This window comes from Anomalospiza imberbis, chromosome 5 (genome assembly GCF_031753505.1).
Source record: "Anomalospiza imberbis isolate Cuckoo-Finch-1a 21T00152 chromosome 5, ASM3175350v1, whole genome shotgun sequence".
NCBI lineage: Eukaryota > Metazoa > Chordata > Aves > Passeriformes > Viduidae > Anomalospiza > Anomalospiza imberbis.
Genome location: NC_089685.1, coordinates 1,922,363 through 1,946,298, shown reverse-complemented (window position 1 = coordinate 1,946,298; position 23,936 = coordinate 1,922,363). Strand labels below are relative to the sequence as shown.

Sequence of the window (23,936 nt, the reverse complement as noted above, 5' to 3'; positions counted from 1 at the left end):
GATCACCCAGTTCCAACCCCATTGCCATGGGCAGGGACACCTTCCTCTGTCCCAGGGTGCTCCAAGCCTCATCCAGCCTGACCTTGGACACTTCCAGGGATCCAGGATCAGCCACAGCTTCTCTGGGCCTCCCCACCTCGGTCTTGACCAGGCTCCTCTTCCTTTAATCTTCAACCCTTACACTGCTCTCACTTCAGGACCCAAACACCCTTCAGGTGTCACATGGTCCTTTTGGAGCAGGAAAACCAAAAGTAGTGGCATCAAGGTGGTGTAGAGGCAAGGAGCTTCTCAAATAGAAATGGAGAATCAATGCTGGAATAATGCCTCAGGTTTTAGTTTTTATATTTTCAGACTCTGAGCTGCTTTGATGTGCGGGTCTGAGCTTCATATTATGGGATGGTGAGCTCTCTGCACAGAGCAGGGAGACAAAACAATTCCTGCTCCAGCTGGGCACCAAGGACAAATGATCCAAACCTCAGGCCCAGGAGCACAAACAACGTGGGCTGAGGAGAGAAAAACAAGCAGGATGGGACTGCATGGGCTAAAGCTGGAATGGGACAATGAACTCCAACGTGCCAATGGAGCAGAGCTGATCCCAGTGAGAGCCCCCGGGAGCGCTCGTGCATTTTGGGACCATTTGGGTTCATCTTGGGTGCAGCCCTGGCTGGGCTCTGGTGCTGCCCAAGGTGGATCCATGGAGGAGATCCTTGCAATAAATCCCTGCTTTGTTCTTTAGCTCTGCCCAGCCTCTGCTCCAGCTCAGCCTTCAGAAGCCATCAGAATCAGCTTTGATTTCTGTCACCAGTTTGGATTCTCCATCCTCACAACTCTCCCACTTTTGCCACGCTTCTCTCCCCTGTTGATGTGAGGAAGCACCATCCTCCTCTTATAAAATGCCCCAGAAATCCTCCTCTGTCACTCATTCTGCTCCAGCAGGACTGGTTGGGTTGTGTTGTTGCAGTTGGGACCCGCTGTGTCCCAGTGCATTGTTTGCTAAGCAATCCTTGATTTTCAAGGCACTTATTTACAGCTCTTTTCCAGCTTTGAATCTGGATTACTGAAGCATTTGAGGGCTTTGTGGTGAATTTACAAAGTCGACATGGAATTATCTTGTATTATGCATATTAGAACAGCATAGGTGGAGAATGTTTATGCCTGTGAACTACAATACCCTGCTTTATATCAATTACTGGAGTTTTTTCCAGGAGAAGCAGGCTTTTGGAAGTACCGAGCCATGGAATTTTTGCTTTTGCCTAAATGTCAGTAGTGAATCAGTTTTTAAACACCAGAGAGTTAGGCTGTGAAATGAGGAATAAAATATCCATGGGAGTTCAGATCAGCTGGGTCAGAATTCAACCTGGTGGAAGTTGATAAGTTGATCGTTGATCAGTTTAGCCTGATTTTTTTTTTTTTTTTTCTTTTTTTTTTTTTTTTTTGGGATCTTGAATCACCAGACTGGCCAAAACTGCAATGCATTTCCTTTAAATACATTGTTGGGAAGAGATTTTATACTATATATATATATTCACAATATATTTGGACTCTTGGGATCCTTGTGGGTCCCTTCCAACTGAGGATATTCTATGATTCCGTCTTCTTTCTAAAGTGATTAATTGCTATGTTGGGATTGTTTATTTTTTATTATTTTTTTTGTTTTGTTTCTTCTGGCCTTTTTGATATTGAACAGTCCTGGGATGCTCATGGATGTTTATGTTTTCTCTTGAAGTCTTGCTGACACTTGACTTTTTCATCAAGTTCTTCTTTTCATATTGAAGTTTCTCCACATCCATCATTTTTGCAGGTCAAATTTCTTTGTTTTCACCAGCTTGCTTAGCAAGACCTTGATAAATACATTGCTGAAACATTCCTTTTCTGTCTCCCATTTGATAGGAGTGTATAATCCTAATTTTGAAAGCAGCCCAATGCAATTATCTGTGGGGGGGGCCGAGCCACTTTCTTGCCTCTTCTGCAAATTTTATCCCTTTCAAGCTGAGATTTCTCCAGGAAGTAATTCCACATCACAGGGGATGGCAAATTCCAGCAGAGACCTTCGGGGTGAGCGTGGAGGGAGCTGCTGCTGCTGCTCTTGTACCTGTTCAGGGGGTAAAGAAGTGTTTAATCTCTGGCCCTGTCATTCTGCTGCCTCTAATCTGTGTCTGAAATCCCTTCAAAATGCGACATTGTTGTTTTTCAAGGAGCATAACAAATGCACCCCAGACAGCTGTATTAGCATTTGGGGTTTTTCCCTCGCAGCCAAGAGGTTTTTATCTTAATAATGTTGAAATGGAACTTTACAGTGGCAGAGGAATAGGCAGGCTCAGAAAACTCTGCTTTTGAAGAGGGCTAAAGCCGTTTAGGTGAGCATGAATTAACATTTCCCTCAGTCTTGTAAAGGTCAGCCTTTAATTGAGATTCACTACGCTCAGCCCAAAGCCCAGGTTGCAGAGTCCTCTCTCCAAAAGGAGGCACAAATTGGCAGCATAATCTCATCAGAGGCTGAGGTTAGGTGGTAATAAATCACTCAATTCAAAGAGAATGAGGCTGCCATGGAGCACAAAACACGCCAGATGCTCCAAAGACTTTTGTGGCTTCAAGTTGGAATAACAGTTGGAGGATCTGTAGATGACTGGAGTTTTTTCCTAATAAGGAAGAACTGTTGGGGAGAAAGTAATTTTTACCTAATTAAAGGATTGAAATGCTACACATTTGATTTATTGTTGGTTGTTATCCATTTTACACACACAGGAATTGGAGGTGTTGCTCTCCTGTGTTTCCATGTGTGCATCATAGATCAGAAATTATTGCCAAAAAAAAAGACAACAGCTTTCATAGATCCATTATTCCCTGCCTTTTGTGAGGAGATAAATGTTTGCTGGGGAGGTGATTCTCTTCTGCAGGATGAAGATGGAACTTTAGTCGATGAAGGGATGTGATTTAGGGGTCTGAAGATACAAAAACTGACAATTTCTCAAGGGCTCTGTGGGCTAAGTGCATCAATTGCTGTTGGAGTTTTTGTTTCCCTCATGGGGAAGATTTTTTTTCCTGAGCTTTGAATGCTCCTGAGATTTAAGGTGGGTTTTTAAATCTCTTACCTGCTGGATTTTTGTTGTTTTTGAAGCTTGAATGGAATTATCCCTTCTGGAGTGGGTGGCTCCCTATGATGGTTTGGGATGGCAGCCTCATAATTTAAATTCTATTCAAAGGTCCATCAGGTGAAGTCATAGGAGGCCATCATGTGCATGTTGAATCCATCTTTAAAGGGGCTCATTTTGGTGATTATTCCAATTTAACTGGCCTGAGAGGTGTGAACTTGGAAGTATTAATTGAAAAATTTTGGAGTGGACCACCTAGCACTGGGAATACAGAACCTTCCTCTCCTACTGGCCCCGAGTACCTCTGCAGCTGGACAATAATAACATGAGGAGTGGAGGCTCCGTGGGGTGATCCTTGTGGTCAGCTTCCTTTGGGACATCCAAAAGGGTAAATCCATGTTTTTTCTCCAAAGGGCAAGGCTGGGCTTTGGGATCCATTTGAGTTATTCCAGGCCTCAAAGGTTATTTCTGAACCTGAGAAATTTGGTGGAGTTGCACATCCCAGAGTGATTGGAGCTGGCAGTTGGCTCTCAGAAGGATCTGGGTTGGCTGAAGCAGGAGGGAAAGGTGCCTTGGAAGGGTTCTTTCCAAGTTAACTGTCATCAGAAAATGTGATCTTGGGCAAAATGAGAGACATTTCTCTGCCTCAGTTTCCCAGAGCATTTTGCAGTGTTAGGGCTTCTCAGGAGTCGATGGATTGCCTTGACATGGCTTTTCTTCTATGGATATTCCCTCTCTCCTCCTAAAATTATGAGGCTCCTTTTTCCTTATGACAAGGGCTCTCTTTTCATCAGTAGGTTCAGAGTTTCAGCAAATATCTGGTGCTGTCACAGAGTCCTTGGGTTTTGTGTCTCCAGTGGCGACCAGGATCGCATTAATTGGCTCTGTTTGGGAGAGGAGTGCTCCTCTGAAGCCTCCTCCCCAAGAATTCATTTGATCATACACCAGGCAGAGATTGGTCACCCTGTATAGTCATTAATGTGCCACATTTGTGTGATTTCCGAAGGCAAAGAGGACAGGGAGGGTGTTCCATGTTCCAAGTGGTGTTTGCAACCCCCCACATCAATGTGCACACCAGAGCCTGCATTTAAATTCATGTTCTGGATATCAATTTCCCAAATTTTCCCGCTTCTCTTGCCAGTCTTTTGAGCCTTTCAGTCACCAGAAAGGCAGAGAAGTTGTTGAAACCAGATTTTTCTGTGTTTTCTCCACATACAACTCATGCAGCTGCCTGCAGGAGGTTGTTCCAGGCGTGCTGGAGAAAGCCAGACTGATTCTTTTTCCTCGAAGCATTGGATGCAGCAAATCCTCACCGCAGATCTCATTAATGTTTTCATATTTCACTGTAATTACTTAATGATACAATACCAAAGCCTTGCTGCTCAGTAGCTAGATTTTTACATAATATCAAAAAATCCTGTAAGTGACTGGGGGCTTCGAGTACATCTGTGCTCCTCTTTGGGGATTTTAATTGCACTGATCGTGGGGTTGTGTTTGACTTAATTGTCACCAGGAGTTACTGGATGAGTTCCCTCCAAGCCCTGCATTCACTGCATCTCAATGGCATCAAGGAATGGGATTTTTGTGGGAACAAATGGCACTTATTTTGTCTGCTTAATGAACGTGGAAGTGATTTCAAATGGCCTCTTCCCTCCCATGGCCCTTCCATAACAGGGGATGTGTTCATATGAGGGGGGAAAGCTGTAATTCCAGTATTAAGTGGTTTACAGCACTCAGGGCTGAGCCCTCAAGCAAAGGGAAATGCCAATTTGGCCTGACCCCAGGGTGAGGAGGGATGTGTCAGTGGATGGTTGTACAGAAATCAGTGTTGGTGCCTTTTCAGCTGCTGTGGAATGTGAGGATTTATCTGGAGTTAGCTTCAAGTTACTGGAACTGTAAGCAGACAAAATTTAAAGTCTTAAAGAGTTCAGGAGCCGTGATGTGAAATGGAATCATAAACTTGGAAACGCTCTCAAAGGTTATTGAGTCCAAGTGTTCCTCCAGAACTGCAGGGCCACCAAGGTGCTGAAGGGCCTGCAGCATGTCCGTGCCCAGCAGAGGCTGAGGGAGCTGGGGCTGCTCAGGGCAGAGGGGACACGGCTGAGGGACCCCATCCATGGGGATCCGTGTCCACAGGGAGCTTCCAAAGGGCGGAGCAGGCTCTGCTCCGGGGCCCAGCAGCGGCACCGGGGCAACGGGCAGGGACTGAGCCCAGGAATTCCCCCTGCATGTGGGGCAGAACTTCATGGAACTCACAGAACCCCTGGGTTGGGAGAGACCTCCAAGAGCATCGAGTCCAGCCCAGCCCCAACAGCTCAGCCAGACCCTGGCACCCAGTGCCACCTCCAGGCTCTTTAAACACATCCAAGGCTGGTGACCCCACCACCTCCCCGGGCAGCCATTCCAGAACTTTGTCACCCTTTCTGGAAAAGCTTTTTCCTGATGTCCAACCTGAATTTCCCTGGGCTCAGCTTGAGCCTGTGTGCTCTGGTTCTGCCAGTGCTGCCTGGAGAAAGAGCCCAGCCCCAGCTGAGCACAGGCACCTTTCAGGAGCTGTGGAGAGTGCTGAGGCCACCCTGAGTCTCCTTTTCTCCAGGCTGAGCACCCCCAGCTCCCTCAGCCGTTCCTCACAGGGTTTGTGCTCCCAGCCCCTCTCCCTCCTCTGGACGTGCTCGAGCATCTCAACGTCCTTGCCGAGCTGAGGGGCCAGAACTTCTGCCCTGGGCAGTGCCCAGCCCTGAGCAGAGCCCAGAGCGGGGCTGGAGTCTCCTCCCTGGGGACATTCCAGAGGCACCCGGGCACTGCCCTGTGCCCTGTGCTCTGGGACGGCCCTGCTGGAGCAGGGAGTGGGACCAGTGACCCACTGGGTCCTTTCCAACCCCACCCATCCTGGGATTCCATCTCTGCATTAACAGGCTGTGCTGTTCTGTGCATTGTTTCCATCTTTATTATTTCTCCACGTGAGTTAATTTGTAAGTGAAGCATTTTGGTGCAGAAAACAAAAATAATTCACCACCACCAACTTCTTTATGTGATCTCCCTTCTCTGACTTAAACCAACCTCAAGATATTCCTAAATGCAACTTTCTCATTAAAACGTGGATAAAAATGAATTCCTTGCAATCTTTGCTTCCTAATTAGTTCCCTGGAAGAGGGAAGTGCTGGAACTCTATTAGTGGTAATGGCTGGGATGTGTGTGTAAAGAGGAGATGGTGCTTTGCAAGATGCATTTCTGTGTAAATATCTGACACTTAATTCACATCTCTTATCCCTAATTGAGGGGTTTGGTGGGGCTTTTGGTATTTTATGGATCTGGGAAAAAAAGCCTCAACAACAGGCCCTTCCTTGCTTGGTAAGTGAAGAAGCCAAATGTTGGTTCAGGGGTGTGCTAAGGAGCCCAGGTGAGTTCCTCTCACAAACACCTCAGGTCTCACTTGGAGTTTCAGTGGACCAGTTTGGCATTATTCCATCAATCCCAGCAAACTGGGCACTTGTCTCTATTCTCCCAATGTCTCTGTCATTATATCCTGCCTTGCTGCTGGAATATTCTCCCAGAGCCTCTCTGGAATATAGGATAGAGTATTACAGAGAAAAGCCAGGGGTGGAGTTTATTCAAAAATTTATAGTTCCTTATCCTTCTTGTTTCAAGAACTCATTTCATGTATCTACGTTTATGTAATTGATTTTCTTGATTGTTCCATAATTCTTTATCAGAGTCTATGGTTTTTAATCCAGAATTTTTGACCTGTTCACACATTTGTGTGTTTGAGCTCTTCAGACCACGGGGCTTTGTGTTTTCATTGGCACAGGGATTTTGGGGTGGGAGTACCCTGAGCCACTGGGCTGGGTGGAAATGCTCCTGTGCCACCTGCACACCTCAGATCCACCTGGTCTCCTGCAGCCATGAAGTGTTTGTGTCTCTAAAGGCTTTATTTTTATGACTTTTGTAACTGGAGGATCCAATTTAGGAATTTAACAAAGAGTCACCTGCTGGAGCTTGGCCTTTACCTTTGTATGACAAAAGATGCTTTTCCTATATCAGGTGCTGCAGCTACAAAGCAGAAAGGGGAGAATAACTTTATTTTTTCCTTCTGTTGAGTGGTGATGGAGATCTGAAATACAGAGATAAATCTGCTTGGGGCAGGAAAAAATACGGCATCTCTTGTCTTGGGACTTGAGGAGCAAATCCTCCATTGCCAGTTAAAAGTTGCTACAGAAAGTGAGATGAAGGAGTTCCAGGACTCAGAATTTTGTGCTTCTCTGCCTCTGCTTGGACTCCTTTGGAAAAACTGGAGTCCTTGCACAGAAAACTTGGTACAATAGTAAAAAATTATTTGTAGTAGTTTAAACATCTGTCATGAAGGACTGGTTTTTGCTCACTCAAAGAATCACCATCAAAAGTATCAAGCAAAAATGTTACAATCTGAATTTATAAGAATGGAAATTGTCATTTAGGGTTTACTCTTGTACTCTGTGGATGAAACAGGCAAAGGGAAATGGAGTTAGAATTGATTTGGAGTGATTTCCACAGAGACCAAAAGGACAAGGCAGACCCCCCCCTCCAGTGGACAACAGTTTAAGGGAATTAGCAGTGTGGATCTCATTAGGATGGATTTAACACACTGCCAGTAAATTGCTGAGGGTTTCCTGTGGATAGGGGATCTCTGCCATGGGTAAGGATGGATCTGTCCTAGGGAAAAAATTCCAAGGCCTGAGGGGCATCTCAAGGGAATTTTGAAGCATTGAGAGCGTGGTAGGCAAAGCTTCATCCTCTATCCAAGCTGCCATTTCTGATACCTCCTCTTTTATTTACTCTATTCACATTCTCCTCAGCCAGAAGTGATTAAAACCAAGTTAATTGGAATATTATGTTCTCCTGGTTTAATAGTGCACTGTGAACCCACTAGTAAAAGACGGAAGAAAACAGATTTTATGTGGAAATTTCTTTCATTTACTTTGTATTTCTTCATTCCATGCTATAATAGCACAATCCCTATCACCTTAAAAAACATCTTAAAATGTAATTAGTGTAATTTATCCAGGAGACACCTGGATATCTTTTCATTAGTAAAAATCAGTCCCAGGTTGCCTTTCTGGCCTGGTTTAGTAAATGAATCTGATCTCTCAGGGCTACACAAAATCTGGTTGAGATGGGAACCAAAATGATTGTGTTGGGTTTTTTTAATGTTGTTTGTTAACTCTGCATTTAGTGGATACAGAAAATCAGAGCAAGAACCATGGGAAGGTTTGGGTTGGAAGGGACCTTAAAGATCATCAAGTTCCAGCCCCTGGCATGGGCAGGGAACCCATAAAGTCACACAGAATTGAATCACAGAAAGAGAGCAGGAATGAATTTCCCTCTTTTCCCACTGGAATAAAGGAAATCCACATCAATCCCAGCTGATTTCCTTTTTTTTTTTTACTGGTCTGGGAGGTTTTCTTGGAAGTGTTCTAAGCAAAGCCCTGTTGGGTTGGTGTGTTGGATGACACATGAACCAGTTCTTTCTCAGCTTGCAGGAAATCAGTTGTCTTAGGGTACAACCATAAATACCTTATTGCCAAGACTAAAAATGCTTCATTTTATCTTTTTTTTTTCAGTCTTTTTTTCCCCTTACTGGATGTCGAAACTTCTGAATTAGTCCAAGCCAGTCATAAACCATGTCTTCTGCACTGAGTCATTAAAACAAAGTCATGCCAGACAATTGAATTAAATGTGGAGGAAGAAGATTTAAACGTCTTTCTCTCTGTTTTAATAGGAACTTGATGAAAATGGCAGTGGATAAGCAAATTATAATACATTTGGATGAAGAAGTGGCAAGTTGGAGTGAGAGGTTGGAATGTCTGGATGGGAAGTTAATGAAGCAGTTGTGAAGCAGAATGAGGGGATGGATGTGGTGGATGTAATACCAGGGAAATTAAGCAGGTTAATTCCAAGCCTTGCTGCAAGATTTCCATTACTCTGCACTCTGAGAGCAGATTATTACAGTTATTTAATGTGTTTAACCCTCTTAATGCTTTTGGATTGTGCTTATGCAGAAAACCAGAGGATGGAAGTGTTTTAACTTCACTTCTTTTTTTGCAGCAAAAGGGATTTTGTTTTTAATTTGAAGATAGCTACATATGGCACACTCAGTGTCCATTTGCTGATACTTCCATGGAGAGCACAGCAGGGATTTAAGTGGAACTATTTACCTGGAGAAAAGGGCTCTGCTTGGCTTCCAGACTGTTTTCCAGTGTGGTCTCTTTTATTTTATTTGTTGCTAAGCTTCCTCCTTTGCCCTGTTTCCTCCATTCCCTCCCTTTCCCCCCAGGAGTTTTCAGCCTGGAGAAGAGAAAACTCCAGGGAGACCTCAGAGCCTCTTCCAGGGCCTCCAGGGGCTCCAGAAGAGCTGGAGAAAGACTTGAAGAAAGTGAACAAATCCTGAAAATTTGGATGCATACTTGGAGGGTTTTTGTTTCTTCACTAAAAGTGAAACCTGACTTTCAATGTCCCTTAACCGACCTATTTTTGCTTAAAAAATGCTTCCATTTCTCCTCAGTGTCTCAGGAATATCCTAAAGCAGCTCTTAGGCTGGGATGTTTGTGTTCAGGTTTGGCTGAGCCCTCAAAAACTGGGGGAAAAAATTTTATTCCAGTTGTGGTGCCTGGTCTTTTAAGAAATACAGGGACAGGCTCTGAATTTCCCTGGGTGAATGCATTGAGTGGTCAAGTCTTTCATGCAATTTCATGTCCTAGAGGTCTCACCATTTTTTAAAGACCCAAAAGTTGTTGAAACTGATAGACTTTGGAGACGGGGGAGCCTCAATAAATAGAATTGTGTTTGCCTTGCTTTCTGTAGAAATCTCCTCAAAATCCAGGGTAATGTTATGACTTTTTGCCTAACAAGTTTTATATGAAATACATAAATATGCTTTTAGTTAAGTTTTTGTCAGCATTCACAAGGGAGAAGTGGAGACAGCAAAGGAATACCTATATTGGGGCATGAAATGGGTATTTTAGGGATAGAAATAGGTATTTAGGGGCAAGGAATATTTACTTTAGGGCAAGAAATGGGTGTTTTAGGGCAGGGGAGGAGAAGAAGAGGCTGCTGGGCTGGCAGGTCAAGGAGCACAAGCCTTTCACACCTGTGGAGTCTGTTCTGCTCTTCCCTTAAAGTGCTCTTAGGCAGAACCAGATTTCTTCCCACAACGTGGGTTTCAAATTACGTTGAGTGGATATTGCTGTTAGGGGTTACTCAGGAAAACTCATCAAGAAATTATCTGTATTCACATCTCATTAAGTCAGGAGGAGGGGATGGTTTAGATGTCAGTGACACAGGCGCCTGCCTTGGTCTGGAGTGATTTTGGTTGTGGTCTGAACCATCTCCCAGGAGCACCTGAACTATTAAGAATAACCTGATCCATGGAGATGGATTAGGAACCTGCAAGTGTTTTGTGCTCCCAGTCCATACCCCTGAACTGACACATGATCTTGGCTTTTCTCCACACCACAAATTAAAGGTGTTTGGGTTTTTTAGGGTTTCTAACAGAGCCTGCCCTTGAGATGGTTAGCGCTGGGCTTTTACAGAGAAATCATCTGCTTTTTGAGCACAGCTGCTGCTGTTGGGTGAAGGTTTTCACAGATCAAACCAGCTGTGCAGAATTATTTCCCCAGTGAGACCAAAGCACCCCCATGCTTTCAGCTCTGCTCGGAAATTTCAGTGTATTGGAGAAGGGAAGTATTATTAAAAAATAATAAATCTGTTCTTTGACAGGACTAGCAAATGTTCCTGGTTTCTGAGAAGCAAGAGCTCTGTGTATTTACTTGGACCTTTTCTATTCGATGCCTGCTTCTGACATTCTGGACATTTATGGATGCATTTGCTTTGTCTGGCTTTCAGAGGAGGAAGCCATCTGGTACTGTCAGTGTTATTGGATCACCCTTCCAAAAAGAAAAGGAGATTTTGCTTTTCATCTTCCATTTGAAATAGCTCATTAATTAAAAATATACTTATTGAGAGACATAATACATTAAATATATATATATATAAATATATATTGGGAAACATAATGCATTAGGCTGTGATCTTGAATTATGCAGGGGAGGGCACAAGCCAAGGAGAGAAGTTGAAACCTCCCTTGGCAGCAAAATCAGACCATGAAGTCCTGTCAAACACTGCACATAAAGAGTGCTGGGGACAGAGGGAAGGAAGGGGAGGCAAGGCTTTCCCTCAGTTATCTGCACTTCATGCTGGAGTTGAGCATCATTTCCTACCAAAGGGCAAAGCCCCAAACATCTTCATCTTGTGTTCCTGACTTTCCTGGTGGGTTGTTCTCAGCTGGTTGCCTCGACAGCTCCTCCTCAAGCTGATAAATGAGGGTTGCATTGTTTTTATTACCCTCAATATGTTGTCTACTGTGCTGTTAATGCTCAGTGGCAAGAGAAATTCCTGCTCAAGCTCATGCCGGGAATCGCTGAAGTATCCAAGAGTCCCCAGAAGCAGATGTGAGGGATCTGATTTTCTCTGCTTGTTAACTCATCTACAGAAGATTAAAATGAATCTTTTTTGCTCCAGAAATTCTTGAGGTTAAGGCCGTGGGTTCATCCTGACAGCTGGCAGAGAGTCCTTAATGGAATTGCGAGCCAGGCTGCTGCAGCATCTCTCCCCTTCCTCCTCCAGGGCAACGAGGTGTGAAAATGGGGAAAATTCCTCTTGTCCTCATCTGGGAACAGGACACTCCTTCACACAGGAGATGTTTTATACCTCTCTCCCAGGATTTACGTGAGCAGTGGACATGTTTTATGACAAGTCCTGCCTTGTTTTTCCTCTGTCCCTTATGTTCTTTCCCCTTTGGGATGCATCTTGTCCTGGTAACCTGAGGAGGCACTGACCCCACACGCCCTGGTGAGGCTTTATCTGCCACTGGAACTTCTCCGTCGTCCCCAGCCTTACCGTGAGGGCTCTTTTTGCCACCATCTCTTTTCCCTTTATCTCCCAGCCCACATGGTCAGCTGACTCCATTTCCCCACTGTCCTTTTGATGCCTTGTTGGGACTACCTAAGAACTGGGAATAAATTAAGGGAATACAATTAATTAGGCAAATAAAAGCAGTTCTATTTACTGAAGGGCCTCCAGGTATATTTAGGGCGGATGAAGCCCACCCAGGGGCTACACCCAAAAAACGGACCAAGGGTTACGGGTATTCACACTTTTATAAGTTTGGTCCACTTGCATGTTGGGGGTTAATCTTCCAATTACAGCTTCAGGTAATGAAGTCATTTACCCCCAGTTTTGGCCCCCCCAACTCACTTTTGTTTACATTTCTCCGGGCTTGAGAGACAGTGAGGTGTCCTTGATTCCCAGGTCTAGAGAGGAATTGTTGTGTCTGACCAAAACGGGAAAGCAGCAGCTGACAGTCTATATGGAGTTCAGAGTCACACACTGAAGAATTGCAGGATTACAAAGAAATGAAAAATATTGTGAAAAGCGCCAATCACTTGTTTTTAGAATTTTTTAAAAGTTTAAGAATAATAAAATGGCTATTAAAATAGTAATACAATTAGAAAAATAAAAATGTAGAGTTAGGACAATTGCAAGACAATAAAAAGCAAAGAATTACGGACGTCCGGCTGTTTTTGGGCACTGAGCTGCCAAAAACATGCCTTGTGAACAAAGGAATAACCCTTAAAAGCAATAGCCTGTTGAATATTCATATATCTTGTACATGATGCATAAATTCCTTGCAAATTAAGAACTTTTCTATTTTTTGTCAACTTCTTCCCCTTAATCCTGGTGGTTCCATAAAGATGGAGAGAAGGTGGAAGAATGTTTGTATTTTCTGATAAGGAGGCAGTAACTCTTTATGTGTCCTGTCGCTGTTATCTCTGTGTGAAGAGTTTCTTGATTATCTCATCCCTTTCTTGAGCTAGTAAAAAATATCTTACACCGCAGAGTTTCTATTTTAACATTATGTTGTAACCTAAAACTGTATTTAACACACCACTTAACAAGGATGAATACAGTATTACAAAATAACCCTCCATAACACAGATAGTATTTAATTTCGTATTTGTGAAGATCCAGTCATAAAATACGTATTTTTCACAATATAAAAGCTAAGGCAGCACTTTGAGCTCCATTGTTGCCAGGGAACGCCGCCATCTTGGGGAGAGCCCTGCCGCCATTTCCCCTTTCTCTCCCTCTCCGTGGGTGCCATCTTGGGGTGGGCCCTGCCGCCATTTCCCCTTTCTCTCCCTCTCCGTGGGTGCCATCTTGGGGTGGACCCTGCCGCCATTTCCCCTTTCTCTCCCTATCCGTGGGCGCCATTTTGGGGCGGTCACTGCCGCCATTTCCCCTTTCTCTCCCTATCTGTGCGCGCCATCTTGGGGCGGGCACTGCCGCCATTTCCCCTTTCTCTCCCTATCCGTGGGTGCCATCTTGAGGTGGGCCCTGCCGCCATTTCCCCTTTCTCTTCCTATCTGTGCGCACCATCTTAGGGCAGGCCCTGCCGCCATTTCCCCTTTCTCTCCCTATCCGTGCACGCCATCTTGGGGCGGGCCCTGCCGCCATTTCCCCTTTCTCTCCCTATCTGTGCGCACCATCTTGGGGCGGGCACTGCCGCCATTTCCCCTTTCTCTCCCTATCCGTGCGCGCCATCTTGGGGAGGGCCCTGCCGCCATTTCCCCTTTCTCTCCCTATCCGTGGGCACCATCTTGGGGCGGGCCCTGCCGCCATTTCCCCTTTCTCTCCCTATCCGTGGGCACCATCTTGGGGCGGGCCCTGCCGCCATTTCCCCTTTCTCTCCCTATCCGTGCGCGCCATCTTGGGGAGGGCCCTGCCGCCATTTCCCCTTTCTCTCCCTATCCGTGGGCGCCATCTTGGGGTGGGGCACTGCCGCCATTTTGGAGTCTCCTTGTTCCCGTGGGGTTCCCGAGATTTAGTGATTTTGTATCTAATGATTATTTACTTTTCTACTTTTGCCTGTTGCCATTTCACTTGTTGTTTTTTCATTGATATCAACTCACAGTCATGGCGTATTGGTGGAAGGGGATTGGTTGAATTTTAGTGGAGGTAACTTATTTTAGAGTGTCCACCTCTTTAAATTGTCTTCAACCAAGACAAGGGGCTCCAAAAGAGCTGGAGAGTGACTTTGGACAGAGGCCTGAAGGGGCAGTAGAAGGGGGAATGGATTCCTCCTGCCAGAGGGCAGGGTTAGATGGGATATTGGGAAGAAATTCCTGGCTGGGAGGGTGGGCAGGCCCTGGCACAGGGTACCCAGAGCAGCTGTGGCTGCCCCTGGATCGCTGGCAGTGTCCAAGGCCAGGCTGGATGGGACTTGGAGCACCCTGGGATAGTGGAAGGTGTCCCTGCCCCTACAGGGGGCGGAACTGGATGAGATTTAATGTCCCTTCCAAACCACACCATCCTAAGATTCCATGAATCCCAACATCAACTTCTAGGAAACATTTCCCAGCTTTGGGCAGTGTTTTATAATTTTTTTGACAACACAGATGTCAGAGGAGAGGGAAGACTTCCGACTCCAATGGTAGAAAAACAAACCAAGTGAAGTTCTCTGCTCTTTCAGGCCTGACTGATGGGTAGAGTTTAAATTTCAGGTCTGTATTGTGCCCTCAGTACCTGAGTGTATATATTCAAAAAAAAAGAACCTATTCAGTTGGTAAACAATGTTCAGGAGGAATAAAAAGCTGCTCCATTGATGTGTTCTGTCTGTTTGTATCTTTGCATTGTGTACTCCTGTGTTCTGGGACTGCTGGAGAAGATCTCGAATGCAGGGAGCACAAGTCTAATTATTTTGTTCACTAGAGGCAATAATTGGCTTGTTCAGAAGTAATGAGATAACTCAGATGTAAATTCGTTTTGGAGAGGGGAATTTTAATAATGGATAATCTAGGAAATTATATCATGAATTAAACAATATTCTGTTTATAAAAGGAACAAGTAGTGTAACTACAGAAGGTTGGGGCCATTTCAACTCATTCACAGCTGGAAGGAAAATCTGGGTGATTGCTGTTGACTCCTGTGTGAGTGCTGACTGCTCTGAGCTTGTGCAGAGGGGTTTGAACAAGGCTCTTATCCCGTGAGGATTTCCAGCATTCAGGAACTTCCCTATGGAGAGAGTTTATGAGATTAATTTTATGGTGAAAGTATATGAGGGGCCCTTGTAAGTGTAAACCTTATGAACAAGTTCTGGTGAACAGAATCTAGACTTGAGCAGTTGTGTCTTGATGTTTTTCCTTATTTTTTTCCCTTAGCATTCCTCAGAACATCCTTCAGGCAGTTTTGCTGAGCCACTGTGTGTTTCCCTATAGAAACAGGGTCTGCTGTTACAGCTCTGATTTCAAAGGGCTGGTCTTCCTCATTTAATGTCACAGCTTTATTTTCCTGATTCTCAAGCAGAACTGCTCTGTGCAGATTCCACAACCAGTGATGGCTTATATGGGAATAAATCACATGGACTCCATTTTCTTCATGGTGGAAAAAGCCCGTTCTTTAGTCACATAACTCCTTTTTATACAGTTTTACAGACCTCGTGTGGGACTCCAGTTGGTCAGGAGATTTCTTGCCAATCGCTTTATTGGTCAGTAACAAGTTGTTATTCTGTAATGATTGGTCACTCAAACCCCTGGTGTGTATGTGCAGGGAAAGCTGTTTGTGAGAGATAGTTCTCATTTTTCTATTTAATAGTGTAAAAGCAGTTTATACAGGCGCTGTTTTTTTTTCACCCAGGAATAGATTGTTTTGCTAGCCAACTGCTCACACCAGGATTGCTCTCACATGGGAACTTGCAAAGGGCTGGCCTGACAAGGCCAGCCACTGATTCCAGGAGAACAGGCTGGATTTTATAAGGCCTTTCATTTATAATTATTCTACCTTACTGCAACAGGCTTCCTCTGGGGCTCCTGAGGAGTCTCCATGCCTTGAACTTTCAGCCTTGGCTTAGTGAGCTTTGCTCTGGTGGAAGGTGTGAAACAAGATTATCTTTAGGGTCCCTTCCAACCCAAACCATCCTGGGATTCTGTGAACCTGCTAAAGCAAAGTGTTGGTGTCCTCAGGAGCTGTAAAGGTGAGGATGAGTTAGGTGGGCACTTTCTGCCCTCCACTTTAACTCCGACTCTTTTGTCTGTGAATTCAGGGAATTGAGCAGGGTGAAGATTTTAGATGCTTGTTGAATTATCCTGGATTTAATCAGAGAATATTTGTTGGCTTTTTTAGCACCCTTCTACTCCTTTCCCCTCACCTTTGTTTCACCCCCTCTGGAAGATCTGAGTTACGTGCCAAGCCCTTCTGGTTGGCCTTGTGCTGAAGAAGTGTGGCTAATTTTAATCAAGCCTGAACTGTCATTCCGGTTCATCAATGTCACATTAGCGTCATTTCTCTTCATCAATGTCACATTAACAGTAAATCCCAACTCCCTGATTATTAAAGTGGATGGAAATCACAGCTCTGTGTGTGGCCAAATAGCTGCTCATCAGCAGGGTGCTTGATGGGCCCTGATGGTTTCATTCAGGACTTAATCAAGGACTCTCTGTTCTGCTGGGTTTATCCTAGTGCTGTGGAGTCACATTAGCACCTGCACACCCTCCCTATTCCCGTTCCACTCACATCTGGAGCAGAAACCTGGATTTCAGCTGAAGCAGTGCTGGAATTAACAGCTTAAGCCCTCGGTGTAATGAGACAATTAAGAATTGGTGTTAAAGACTGGGAATATTGGGAAGGTGGGGAGTCCTTAGGGAGGGAGGATGAACAAACGTGTTTAGGGCAGAGCACTGCCGGTTTGTCCCTGGAATAAATCTTCATTGCCTCATTAACCTGGGGTTTGTTTGATTATTGCCTCGATTTCTTCCCTTTTCCCCGTGCTCTTTCCCTGTATCTCTGCCTTGCCCCATTCCCACCAGTTCGTCCCAGTTTTGTCTGGTTACAACTACAGACTGTTGGTCGTGCCTGAATTTGTGCAGGGTGATCCACACTTGGCTCTGAAGGTCCAAGGTAAAGCTTAGGGGTTTTAATCCAGCCTAACCTTTGTTACTTCAGTGGGCTCTTTTTGTCTTTTTGTTTTCTCTGTGGCCAGACAAAAACTTCCGCATGTCAGCAGAACGAGAGGGGACAGGATGAAGCTGCTCAGGCACCAAATTAAATTCCTATGATCCCTTAAGTTTCTCCACACTTAGAACAGTATATTTATGATAGAATTCCATACAAATATCCATGGATGTGTGAGCATTTAGGACTCAGTAAAGGAGTAAGATTTGAGCAAAGGGGTTTGTGATGCATTTTCTACACTCCAGCCCAGGCTCTTTCTGCCTGAAGCCACTTGAGCTGCTGAATTTCCAAGACATCTTTTCCCCAGTTCCTGCCTCAGTTTCTGTGTGTAGTGAGCACTTTCCCAAGAATTTTTGCCCAACTTTTAGTGCATCATTGAGTCAGCCCTGCCACAGACTTCATTGGCATTAGACTTAATTAGTGCCAGCCTCGTTAAAGGGAAGACAAAAGGCTGTCCTGGGGTGTTTGTCAGTGACAGATCTGCTCTGTCAAGGGGAGTCACAGTTAACCTTTAACTGGTTTGGATGGCAGCTAAAAGGTGCTTCCATCCTCTTCAGCTGTCTCCAGGCCTGGTTAAAGGTCAGAATTTTGCTTCTGGCACCAGGATCCTGCCAGGGCACTGTTGTTTTCCCAAGAGCCCACCTCACCCAGGGTCTGATTTCCAAGCTATACCCTCAAAAGACAACCAAAAGGCAAATAAAAGAAAGAAAATGCAGGTTCCATCTAAAAAACAACCAAGTAGCAGAGCACATGCTTTGGAAAGAACAAATTCCTGTGTGCACTGTTCATTAGTGAGGCCTGGATTTAATTGGAGTCCTTAAACCAAAAGCCCTGGTGGCTTCTTTACCCTGGTGTCACTTGTCAAGGAATCCACTCATTAGGAAGAAGCTCAGCCCCTTATTTCCTCCTGTACTTTTCTCTTTTTGGGGTCTGTTTTTAGGAGATATTAAAAATCAAATTCAAATACCGTGCTCCTCGGGTGGGATTTGTCAGAGTTCAGCATCTCCTGCCTCCAAATTCTTCCCTCTGGAGCAGCAGCTGAATCAAAGCTCAGCTTCAGCAGCACTGGGCAGCTGGAAGAGAGTGAGAAAAGGGATGTTGGAAGGAGACCTGGGGGGTGGCAGAGCTTGTTTTATCCCCTGAAGATTCTGGAGCCATAGAAAGCCTTTGGACTCAAGATCCACAGTGCAAATGAGCACAGAAGATGCTTGCAAACCCAACTGGACTTTTAAAATCTGGACTTTTTATCATCCACATGGCCACAGCAGCATCTGAGGCGGAAACCTTACCCTGGAGCTCAGCAGATCCAAAGGCAAGTTATGAAGTTCATTTCTGGCTCTAAAATCAGCTCAGGTTTGGGTTTATCGGCTGGTGAGCAGCAATTTAAGGCTGTAGTGGACTCTGGAAGACGTAAAAATCAGAGTAGCTGAAGGCAAGTGTAAAGTATTTTCCTTTCTCAGTATCTTTCATGTTGTTAGAGCTGTGTGCTAAATAATAGGATTATTGGTATATTGGTACATGGTTTTGTAAGGCTTTAATTGAACAAGGATCCTTTACAACTGATTTCAAACTCGTTTATGTGTGGCACTGTGATATACTTTTTTATTTTGGAAATCTGGATCTTGATAAAACCCGAGTACTTTTGCCTTTTTTCAGTGATACCCACCTATGGTGGAAAAAACACCCATCTTTTGGGATCATTTATCAATGAATTGGTGTTGAGTTTTTCCTGGAACTGCCACGCAGGGGAAATGAAAAGCAATGATACAATTTACAAACAAGAGTAATTTCAGCTGTTTATACACTATTGCATCTCTGCTCCCCAAGGAAACTGCTGAAGGAACATTGTAAGTTTAAGAACAGCTTTATTTTTATAAACACTTCTTTTAATTGCCGAGCTGAAGTTGTGTTTATTACTGAAAATTCCCAAGGCTTTCTGCAAACACTGCCATCTCAATTTAGTTATGTATTTTCATCCTCCTGGTTTTGCTCTGTTTTTCCTCATGTCTTCTTAAACTCATTTAGTCTCCAGGTTTCCATATATTGTGTAAAGTATCCCTGTTTGCCTGAGACCAATTCCAGCTTTCTAAGTGAACAATACTAAAAGTTAACAAAAGACTTTGTTTTTAAATACTATCCTCATATAAGGCATGGAAGTGTTACAGAAATATTCTCATTTATTCAGTATAAGCCTTGTCTGAAGTATCTTAATGTTGATTTTCCAGAGTAATAAAAGAAGCAGAGAGGGATTTACCTCACTGATGTGCAGCAGCAAAGGCTGTATTTTATAACCTATTTTACCTTTCTTGGATGTCATGGAATGGTTTGGGTGGGAAGGGAATTTAAAGCTCATCCAGTCCATGGGCAGGGACACCTTCCACTGTCCCAGGCTGCTCCAAGCCCTGCCCAACCTGGCCTTGGACACTTCCAGGGGTCCAGTGGCAGCCACAACTTCTCTGGGAATTCCATCCCAGCCCTTCCCCACCCTCCTAGCCAGGAATTCCTTCCATTGGGAAGGTTCCTGCCTTCTCTGTCTTCCTTTTGCTTGAAGATTGATTTGCTTCCTTTTGCAAGAGGATTGAGCTTCATTCCACCTTGCAGTGATCCCCCCTCTTCTGGTTTTGTCACTCATCCAGAATCCCAGTTTCCCAGCCAAGGATTAACCTCTATCCCATTTTGGGGATGAGAAGGAGGAGGAGAATCCAGTTCACCTTGCAATGGCACCTCCACTGCTGGAGGAGGATCCCTGGATATCCCTGGTCCAGCCAGCACGGAGTGAATGTGAAAGGATGGACTCCCCAGGCTCTACACTCCATTTCTTCAATTCCCTTCGAGACCTTTCCCAGTGGATTCAGTAGGATTGTGACCTATTTTTGCTATTGCTGCCTTGAAAAATTCAAATTACGCTCTGTGAGTACTCTGGAGCTGTTTTATAGTCACTACAAAAAGCAGCTGTGGAGGGGGAGTCAGTAGCTGGGATGTGCTTTTCTGCCTCACTCCTGTTCTGCTGTCCCAAATATGGTTTTTAGGGAGAAGCTGAGTGTAACTCCCGTCTGTGGTTGGGTGAGAATATAGGACAATCCCAACTATTCATTTTGGGGCTGGTGAGAATTTCTTAAAGCTCAAGTGACCTGACAAATGAGCGGTTTTTGTTTGTTCTTTGGTTTTTACTTCTTCTCCCCAGTCTCCCTCTAATCGTTTCAGCACACACAGAAACGGATTTCTTGCAAAACTCTCATGGCACAGCAACCTGTCCTGTGATTCCCACCAAACACTCCTTACCTTCTGTGTGAAACCCATTTCCCTAAATTCTCCCATTCCAACATCTTGATTTCCGAGTGCCTGTCCCACTTTTCTTTCTTTGCCATTAACAGGAATTTCTGAATACATCTCCTCGCAACAAATTAAACGAGGTTACAGCTTGGCACAAGAGCCTCAGCTCGCCTTTGTGTCTTCAATCTTTGAACTTTGGCTTTGTCCTTTTGCTTGTTGTTCCCTGAATGCTCTGGCACAAGGACAAAATTAAAAAGCACTTTAGCTGCTGCTGAATGGTGGGTGATGCTGAACCCTGGTCTTGAAATGGAAATTAAAGCCCCATCTTTTTTACATTCCTTTTCTTAAGCAACAGGATATTGATCCGCTGGGTTGAAGTCTTTAAAAGAGCAGCTCTGTTATCTTTCTCCCCGGTTTATTTTTCTGGAGGAGCACGTTTCAGTTGCCTCGGCGTTCAGCGGCCTGAAAGAACGTGGAGATCAGATTTAGGTTATTAGAGGGATAAATCTTGTGCTTCATTCGGCGCTTTCTTATCCTGCCTCATGCCACTGATAAAAGCGGCGGGATCTGAGGCCTTCCAGCTTTGTCTGGAAGTTTTTTAACTGTGGGAAGGGTTCCTGTTAAATGCCTATTTGAGATTAAAGTCAGATGCATCAAAACCACTGATGTGTTAAGCCCGAGCGAGCTGAGTTCCTCTTTGGAGTTTCAATGTGCTGTAGTGCAGTTGGACACGGGTCTTTGTAGGGACGCTGTCCCAACTCTTCCATGCAGTCATTTCCTGGGAGCTGCTGCGTAAGAGCCGAGCTTGGACCCGTTTTGGGAGCAGTGGTGGCTTTGTAGTGGCTATTCCCAGCAGCAAGCCCGAGCTCTGGGTGGTAGTATCTGTGTAGTAGGGGCTGTGTAGGTGCTCACTGCTGGCAGCACGTTCCAATCCGCCTCGGTTCAGCTCCATCCCTTCTTCACGACTCTGGAGATTCCAGGAAAGATTCAAAACTGGCTCCTCTGCACTCACAGAGAACTCCTGCAGCACGAGTGGAAAATCCAACTCCTGCAGGTCAGGCAGAGGGGGAGGCACTGCAGCGTCCTGGAGTTGTTCCATGATCCCATCCCAGGATTCCATCATTCCTGGATGTGCTACTGGAGACACTACCTAGAATAGAGGCTGGACAGAGTTAGAGAATAAAGTGGATATTTATTAAAGGCCTTCAACAGATACACCCTGGGCAGTGCAAGAGCCTGGCAGAGGCAATGTTGGAGTTCTGCATGTTGAGAATTTGAGAGTTTCTGTGCTGTCAGGCACTGACCCCCAAGAGAACACTGCATTTCACCTGAGGCCGTGGAGAAGGCTTCCAAAATGGAATGACAGAACTGGGATTACAAGTGTGTAGTTGATTAGAAGTGTGTGATATCACAGGGTGGAAAACTTGGAGTTTGGGGTTTTAGAATATAGTAATACATATAGAGCTAAGATGGAAGTTTTAGGGCAGTAGCTGGTCCTTCTTCTTCACCTCCTTCTTCATGGGTTTGGGTGGTATTTTGTAATTAGGGTTCCCAAGATTTACAATGGTCATGAGTTTTTTGGGCAGATATAAGTTTGGTCTATTTGCATATCAGGGGTTAATTGTTCAGTCACACCTTCAGGTGATGAAGTCACATTCCCCCAGTTTGCTCCTCCCAATTCACTTTTGTTTGTGCTTTTCGCGCCTGAGGCTGTGAGGTGCCCTTGGTTCTTGAGCCCAGAGGGATTGTTCTGTCTGCCCAAACTGTGAGGAGAGCTTACAAACACTGTGTGGAGTTCAGAGCTACACACTAATGCAGTACAGGACCTGGAAATCATAAAAGCCAAAACTTCAGGCATCAGGGGAGGACTGCAGCATCCTGGGGTTGTTCCACGATCCCATCCCAGCGTTCCGTCGTTCCCGGACGGTTGCCAGAGCAGATGGATCTCCATATGGACACTCGCTGGGGCTCTGCCACCTGTACTCAGGCTGGGCTTAGCCCAGGAGATGAAGCAAAGGGAGTGCAGCAGTGAAATCAGGAACCACTCCAGTTTTTATGGGGCTTGCTGTTGTCACAGCAATTACTGGAACAACTGAAAAAAAAAAAAAAACAAAAAACAAATGGATTTAATGAGTGTTTCAGCAATCCAGGAACAAGTGTTTCCAGCACCTCGTTGCTGGGGTGAGGTGGGCTCTACACGTTCTTGTCTCCAGAAATACAAAATTATTTGCTTTGATACAGCTTTGGGGAGAAAAAAAAAATGGAATTAAACAAGTTGGTTGTCATTAAAAGTATTGCTGCTGACTGATTTAAACATGTCTTCATCTCCCAGAAATAATGATGTTCCAATTAATGATTAAGAGGAGCAGGTTTGAATTTTAAAAAAGCAGGGAAAATACATGCTATGAATGATTTGCCATAGATTTATTCTGTTAATGTGAGATTTTTCTACAACATAGATATGATATCTAAATTTACATTTCTTTGGGTTTTTTTCAAGCAGCTCTGTTACTGCTTTGGATATTCTGTATGAGGTGGATCCTGTATTAGTAGGGATTTTTAAAAAAAAAAAAATAGAAATATGTAAATTTTAACAGTTTGGAGATTTTTAACATCCTGTTTGATTTTGCAATAATCTGTCATTTGGGCTCTGTTTTATATTTCTTAGGCTTTGTTCTGGTGTCAGGATTGCAGTGAGAGGTGTGCAATATTTTATAATCCAAGTGAAGTGGCACCAGAGACCTGAAGTTCTGGTCCTTCCAGGAGTTTTTGAGGTGGATTTAAATCATTCCAGTGTGTGTATCAGAGACACTTTTAATGTATATTGGATGGTGTTCAGGCTGGAAATGATGGATTTAAGGAGTTGGATGTAACAGGTAACGACTTGAGGACAAATCCAAAGAGATTTGTCCACACAAGGATGTTGCTTGAGGGCCTTCCTTCCCCAGTAACTCCATGTGGAATGGGAAAAGTCAGATGTGTGAATTCACTTTGTCACCTCCTATTTTATTTAAAAGCTTTCCTGCTCAGATCCAGCCAAAACAGTTTCAGTCATGGACTGAAAATTTCAGCATTTTTAGTCAGTCAAGACATTTTTTACAGCTCAGTGTCCTCAAGGTCGTGGCTATCTCTATTTAATTTTCTGTCTGTTGTGGAAAGAATAGAGAAGTCCTATATAATTAACTTTTTTTGGTTCTCTTTCCACCCAAATATGTGCACTGGAACTGGATGAGCTTTAAGGTCCCTTCCAACCCGGACCATTCTGGGATTCCCTGAATTATGCATTTATCTTTATTTTTTTAATGTTCCCCTTTCCTAGGGCTTCACTGAGCACGGAGAGGACAGGTTTTAATGCCCTATCCAGCTTTGACATGCTGTGGAACAGGAGCAAATTGTTCCATTTCCCAGGAAGAATTCAGAAGTGAATTCACATCCCAGGAGTGACTGTGATGCACACAAACCCCATGTCCCTGAGGAAGGTGCTGGCTGGGGTGATTCCCAAAATTCCCCGTGATTCCCAAAATTCCCCAG

At 44.5% G+C, this 23,936-nt stretch overlaps 1 protein-coding gene across 3 annotated transcripts in view; it reads left to right on the top strand.

Annotated features, from left to right (window-relative positions):
- The window catches only part of EXOC4 (exocyst complex component 4), a 309,715-nt gene that overhangs the window by 106,297 nt on the left and 179,482 nt on the right, over positions 1–23,936 (top strand). The window lies entirely within an intron of this gene.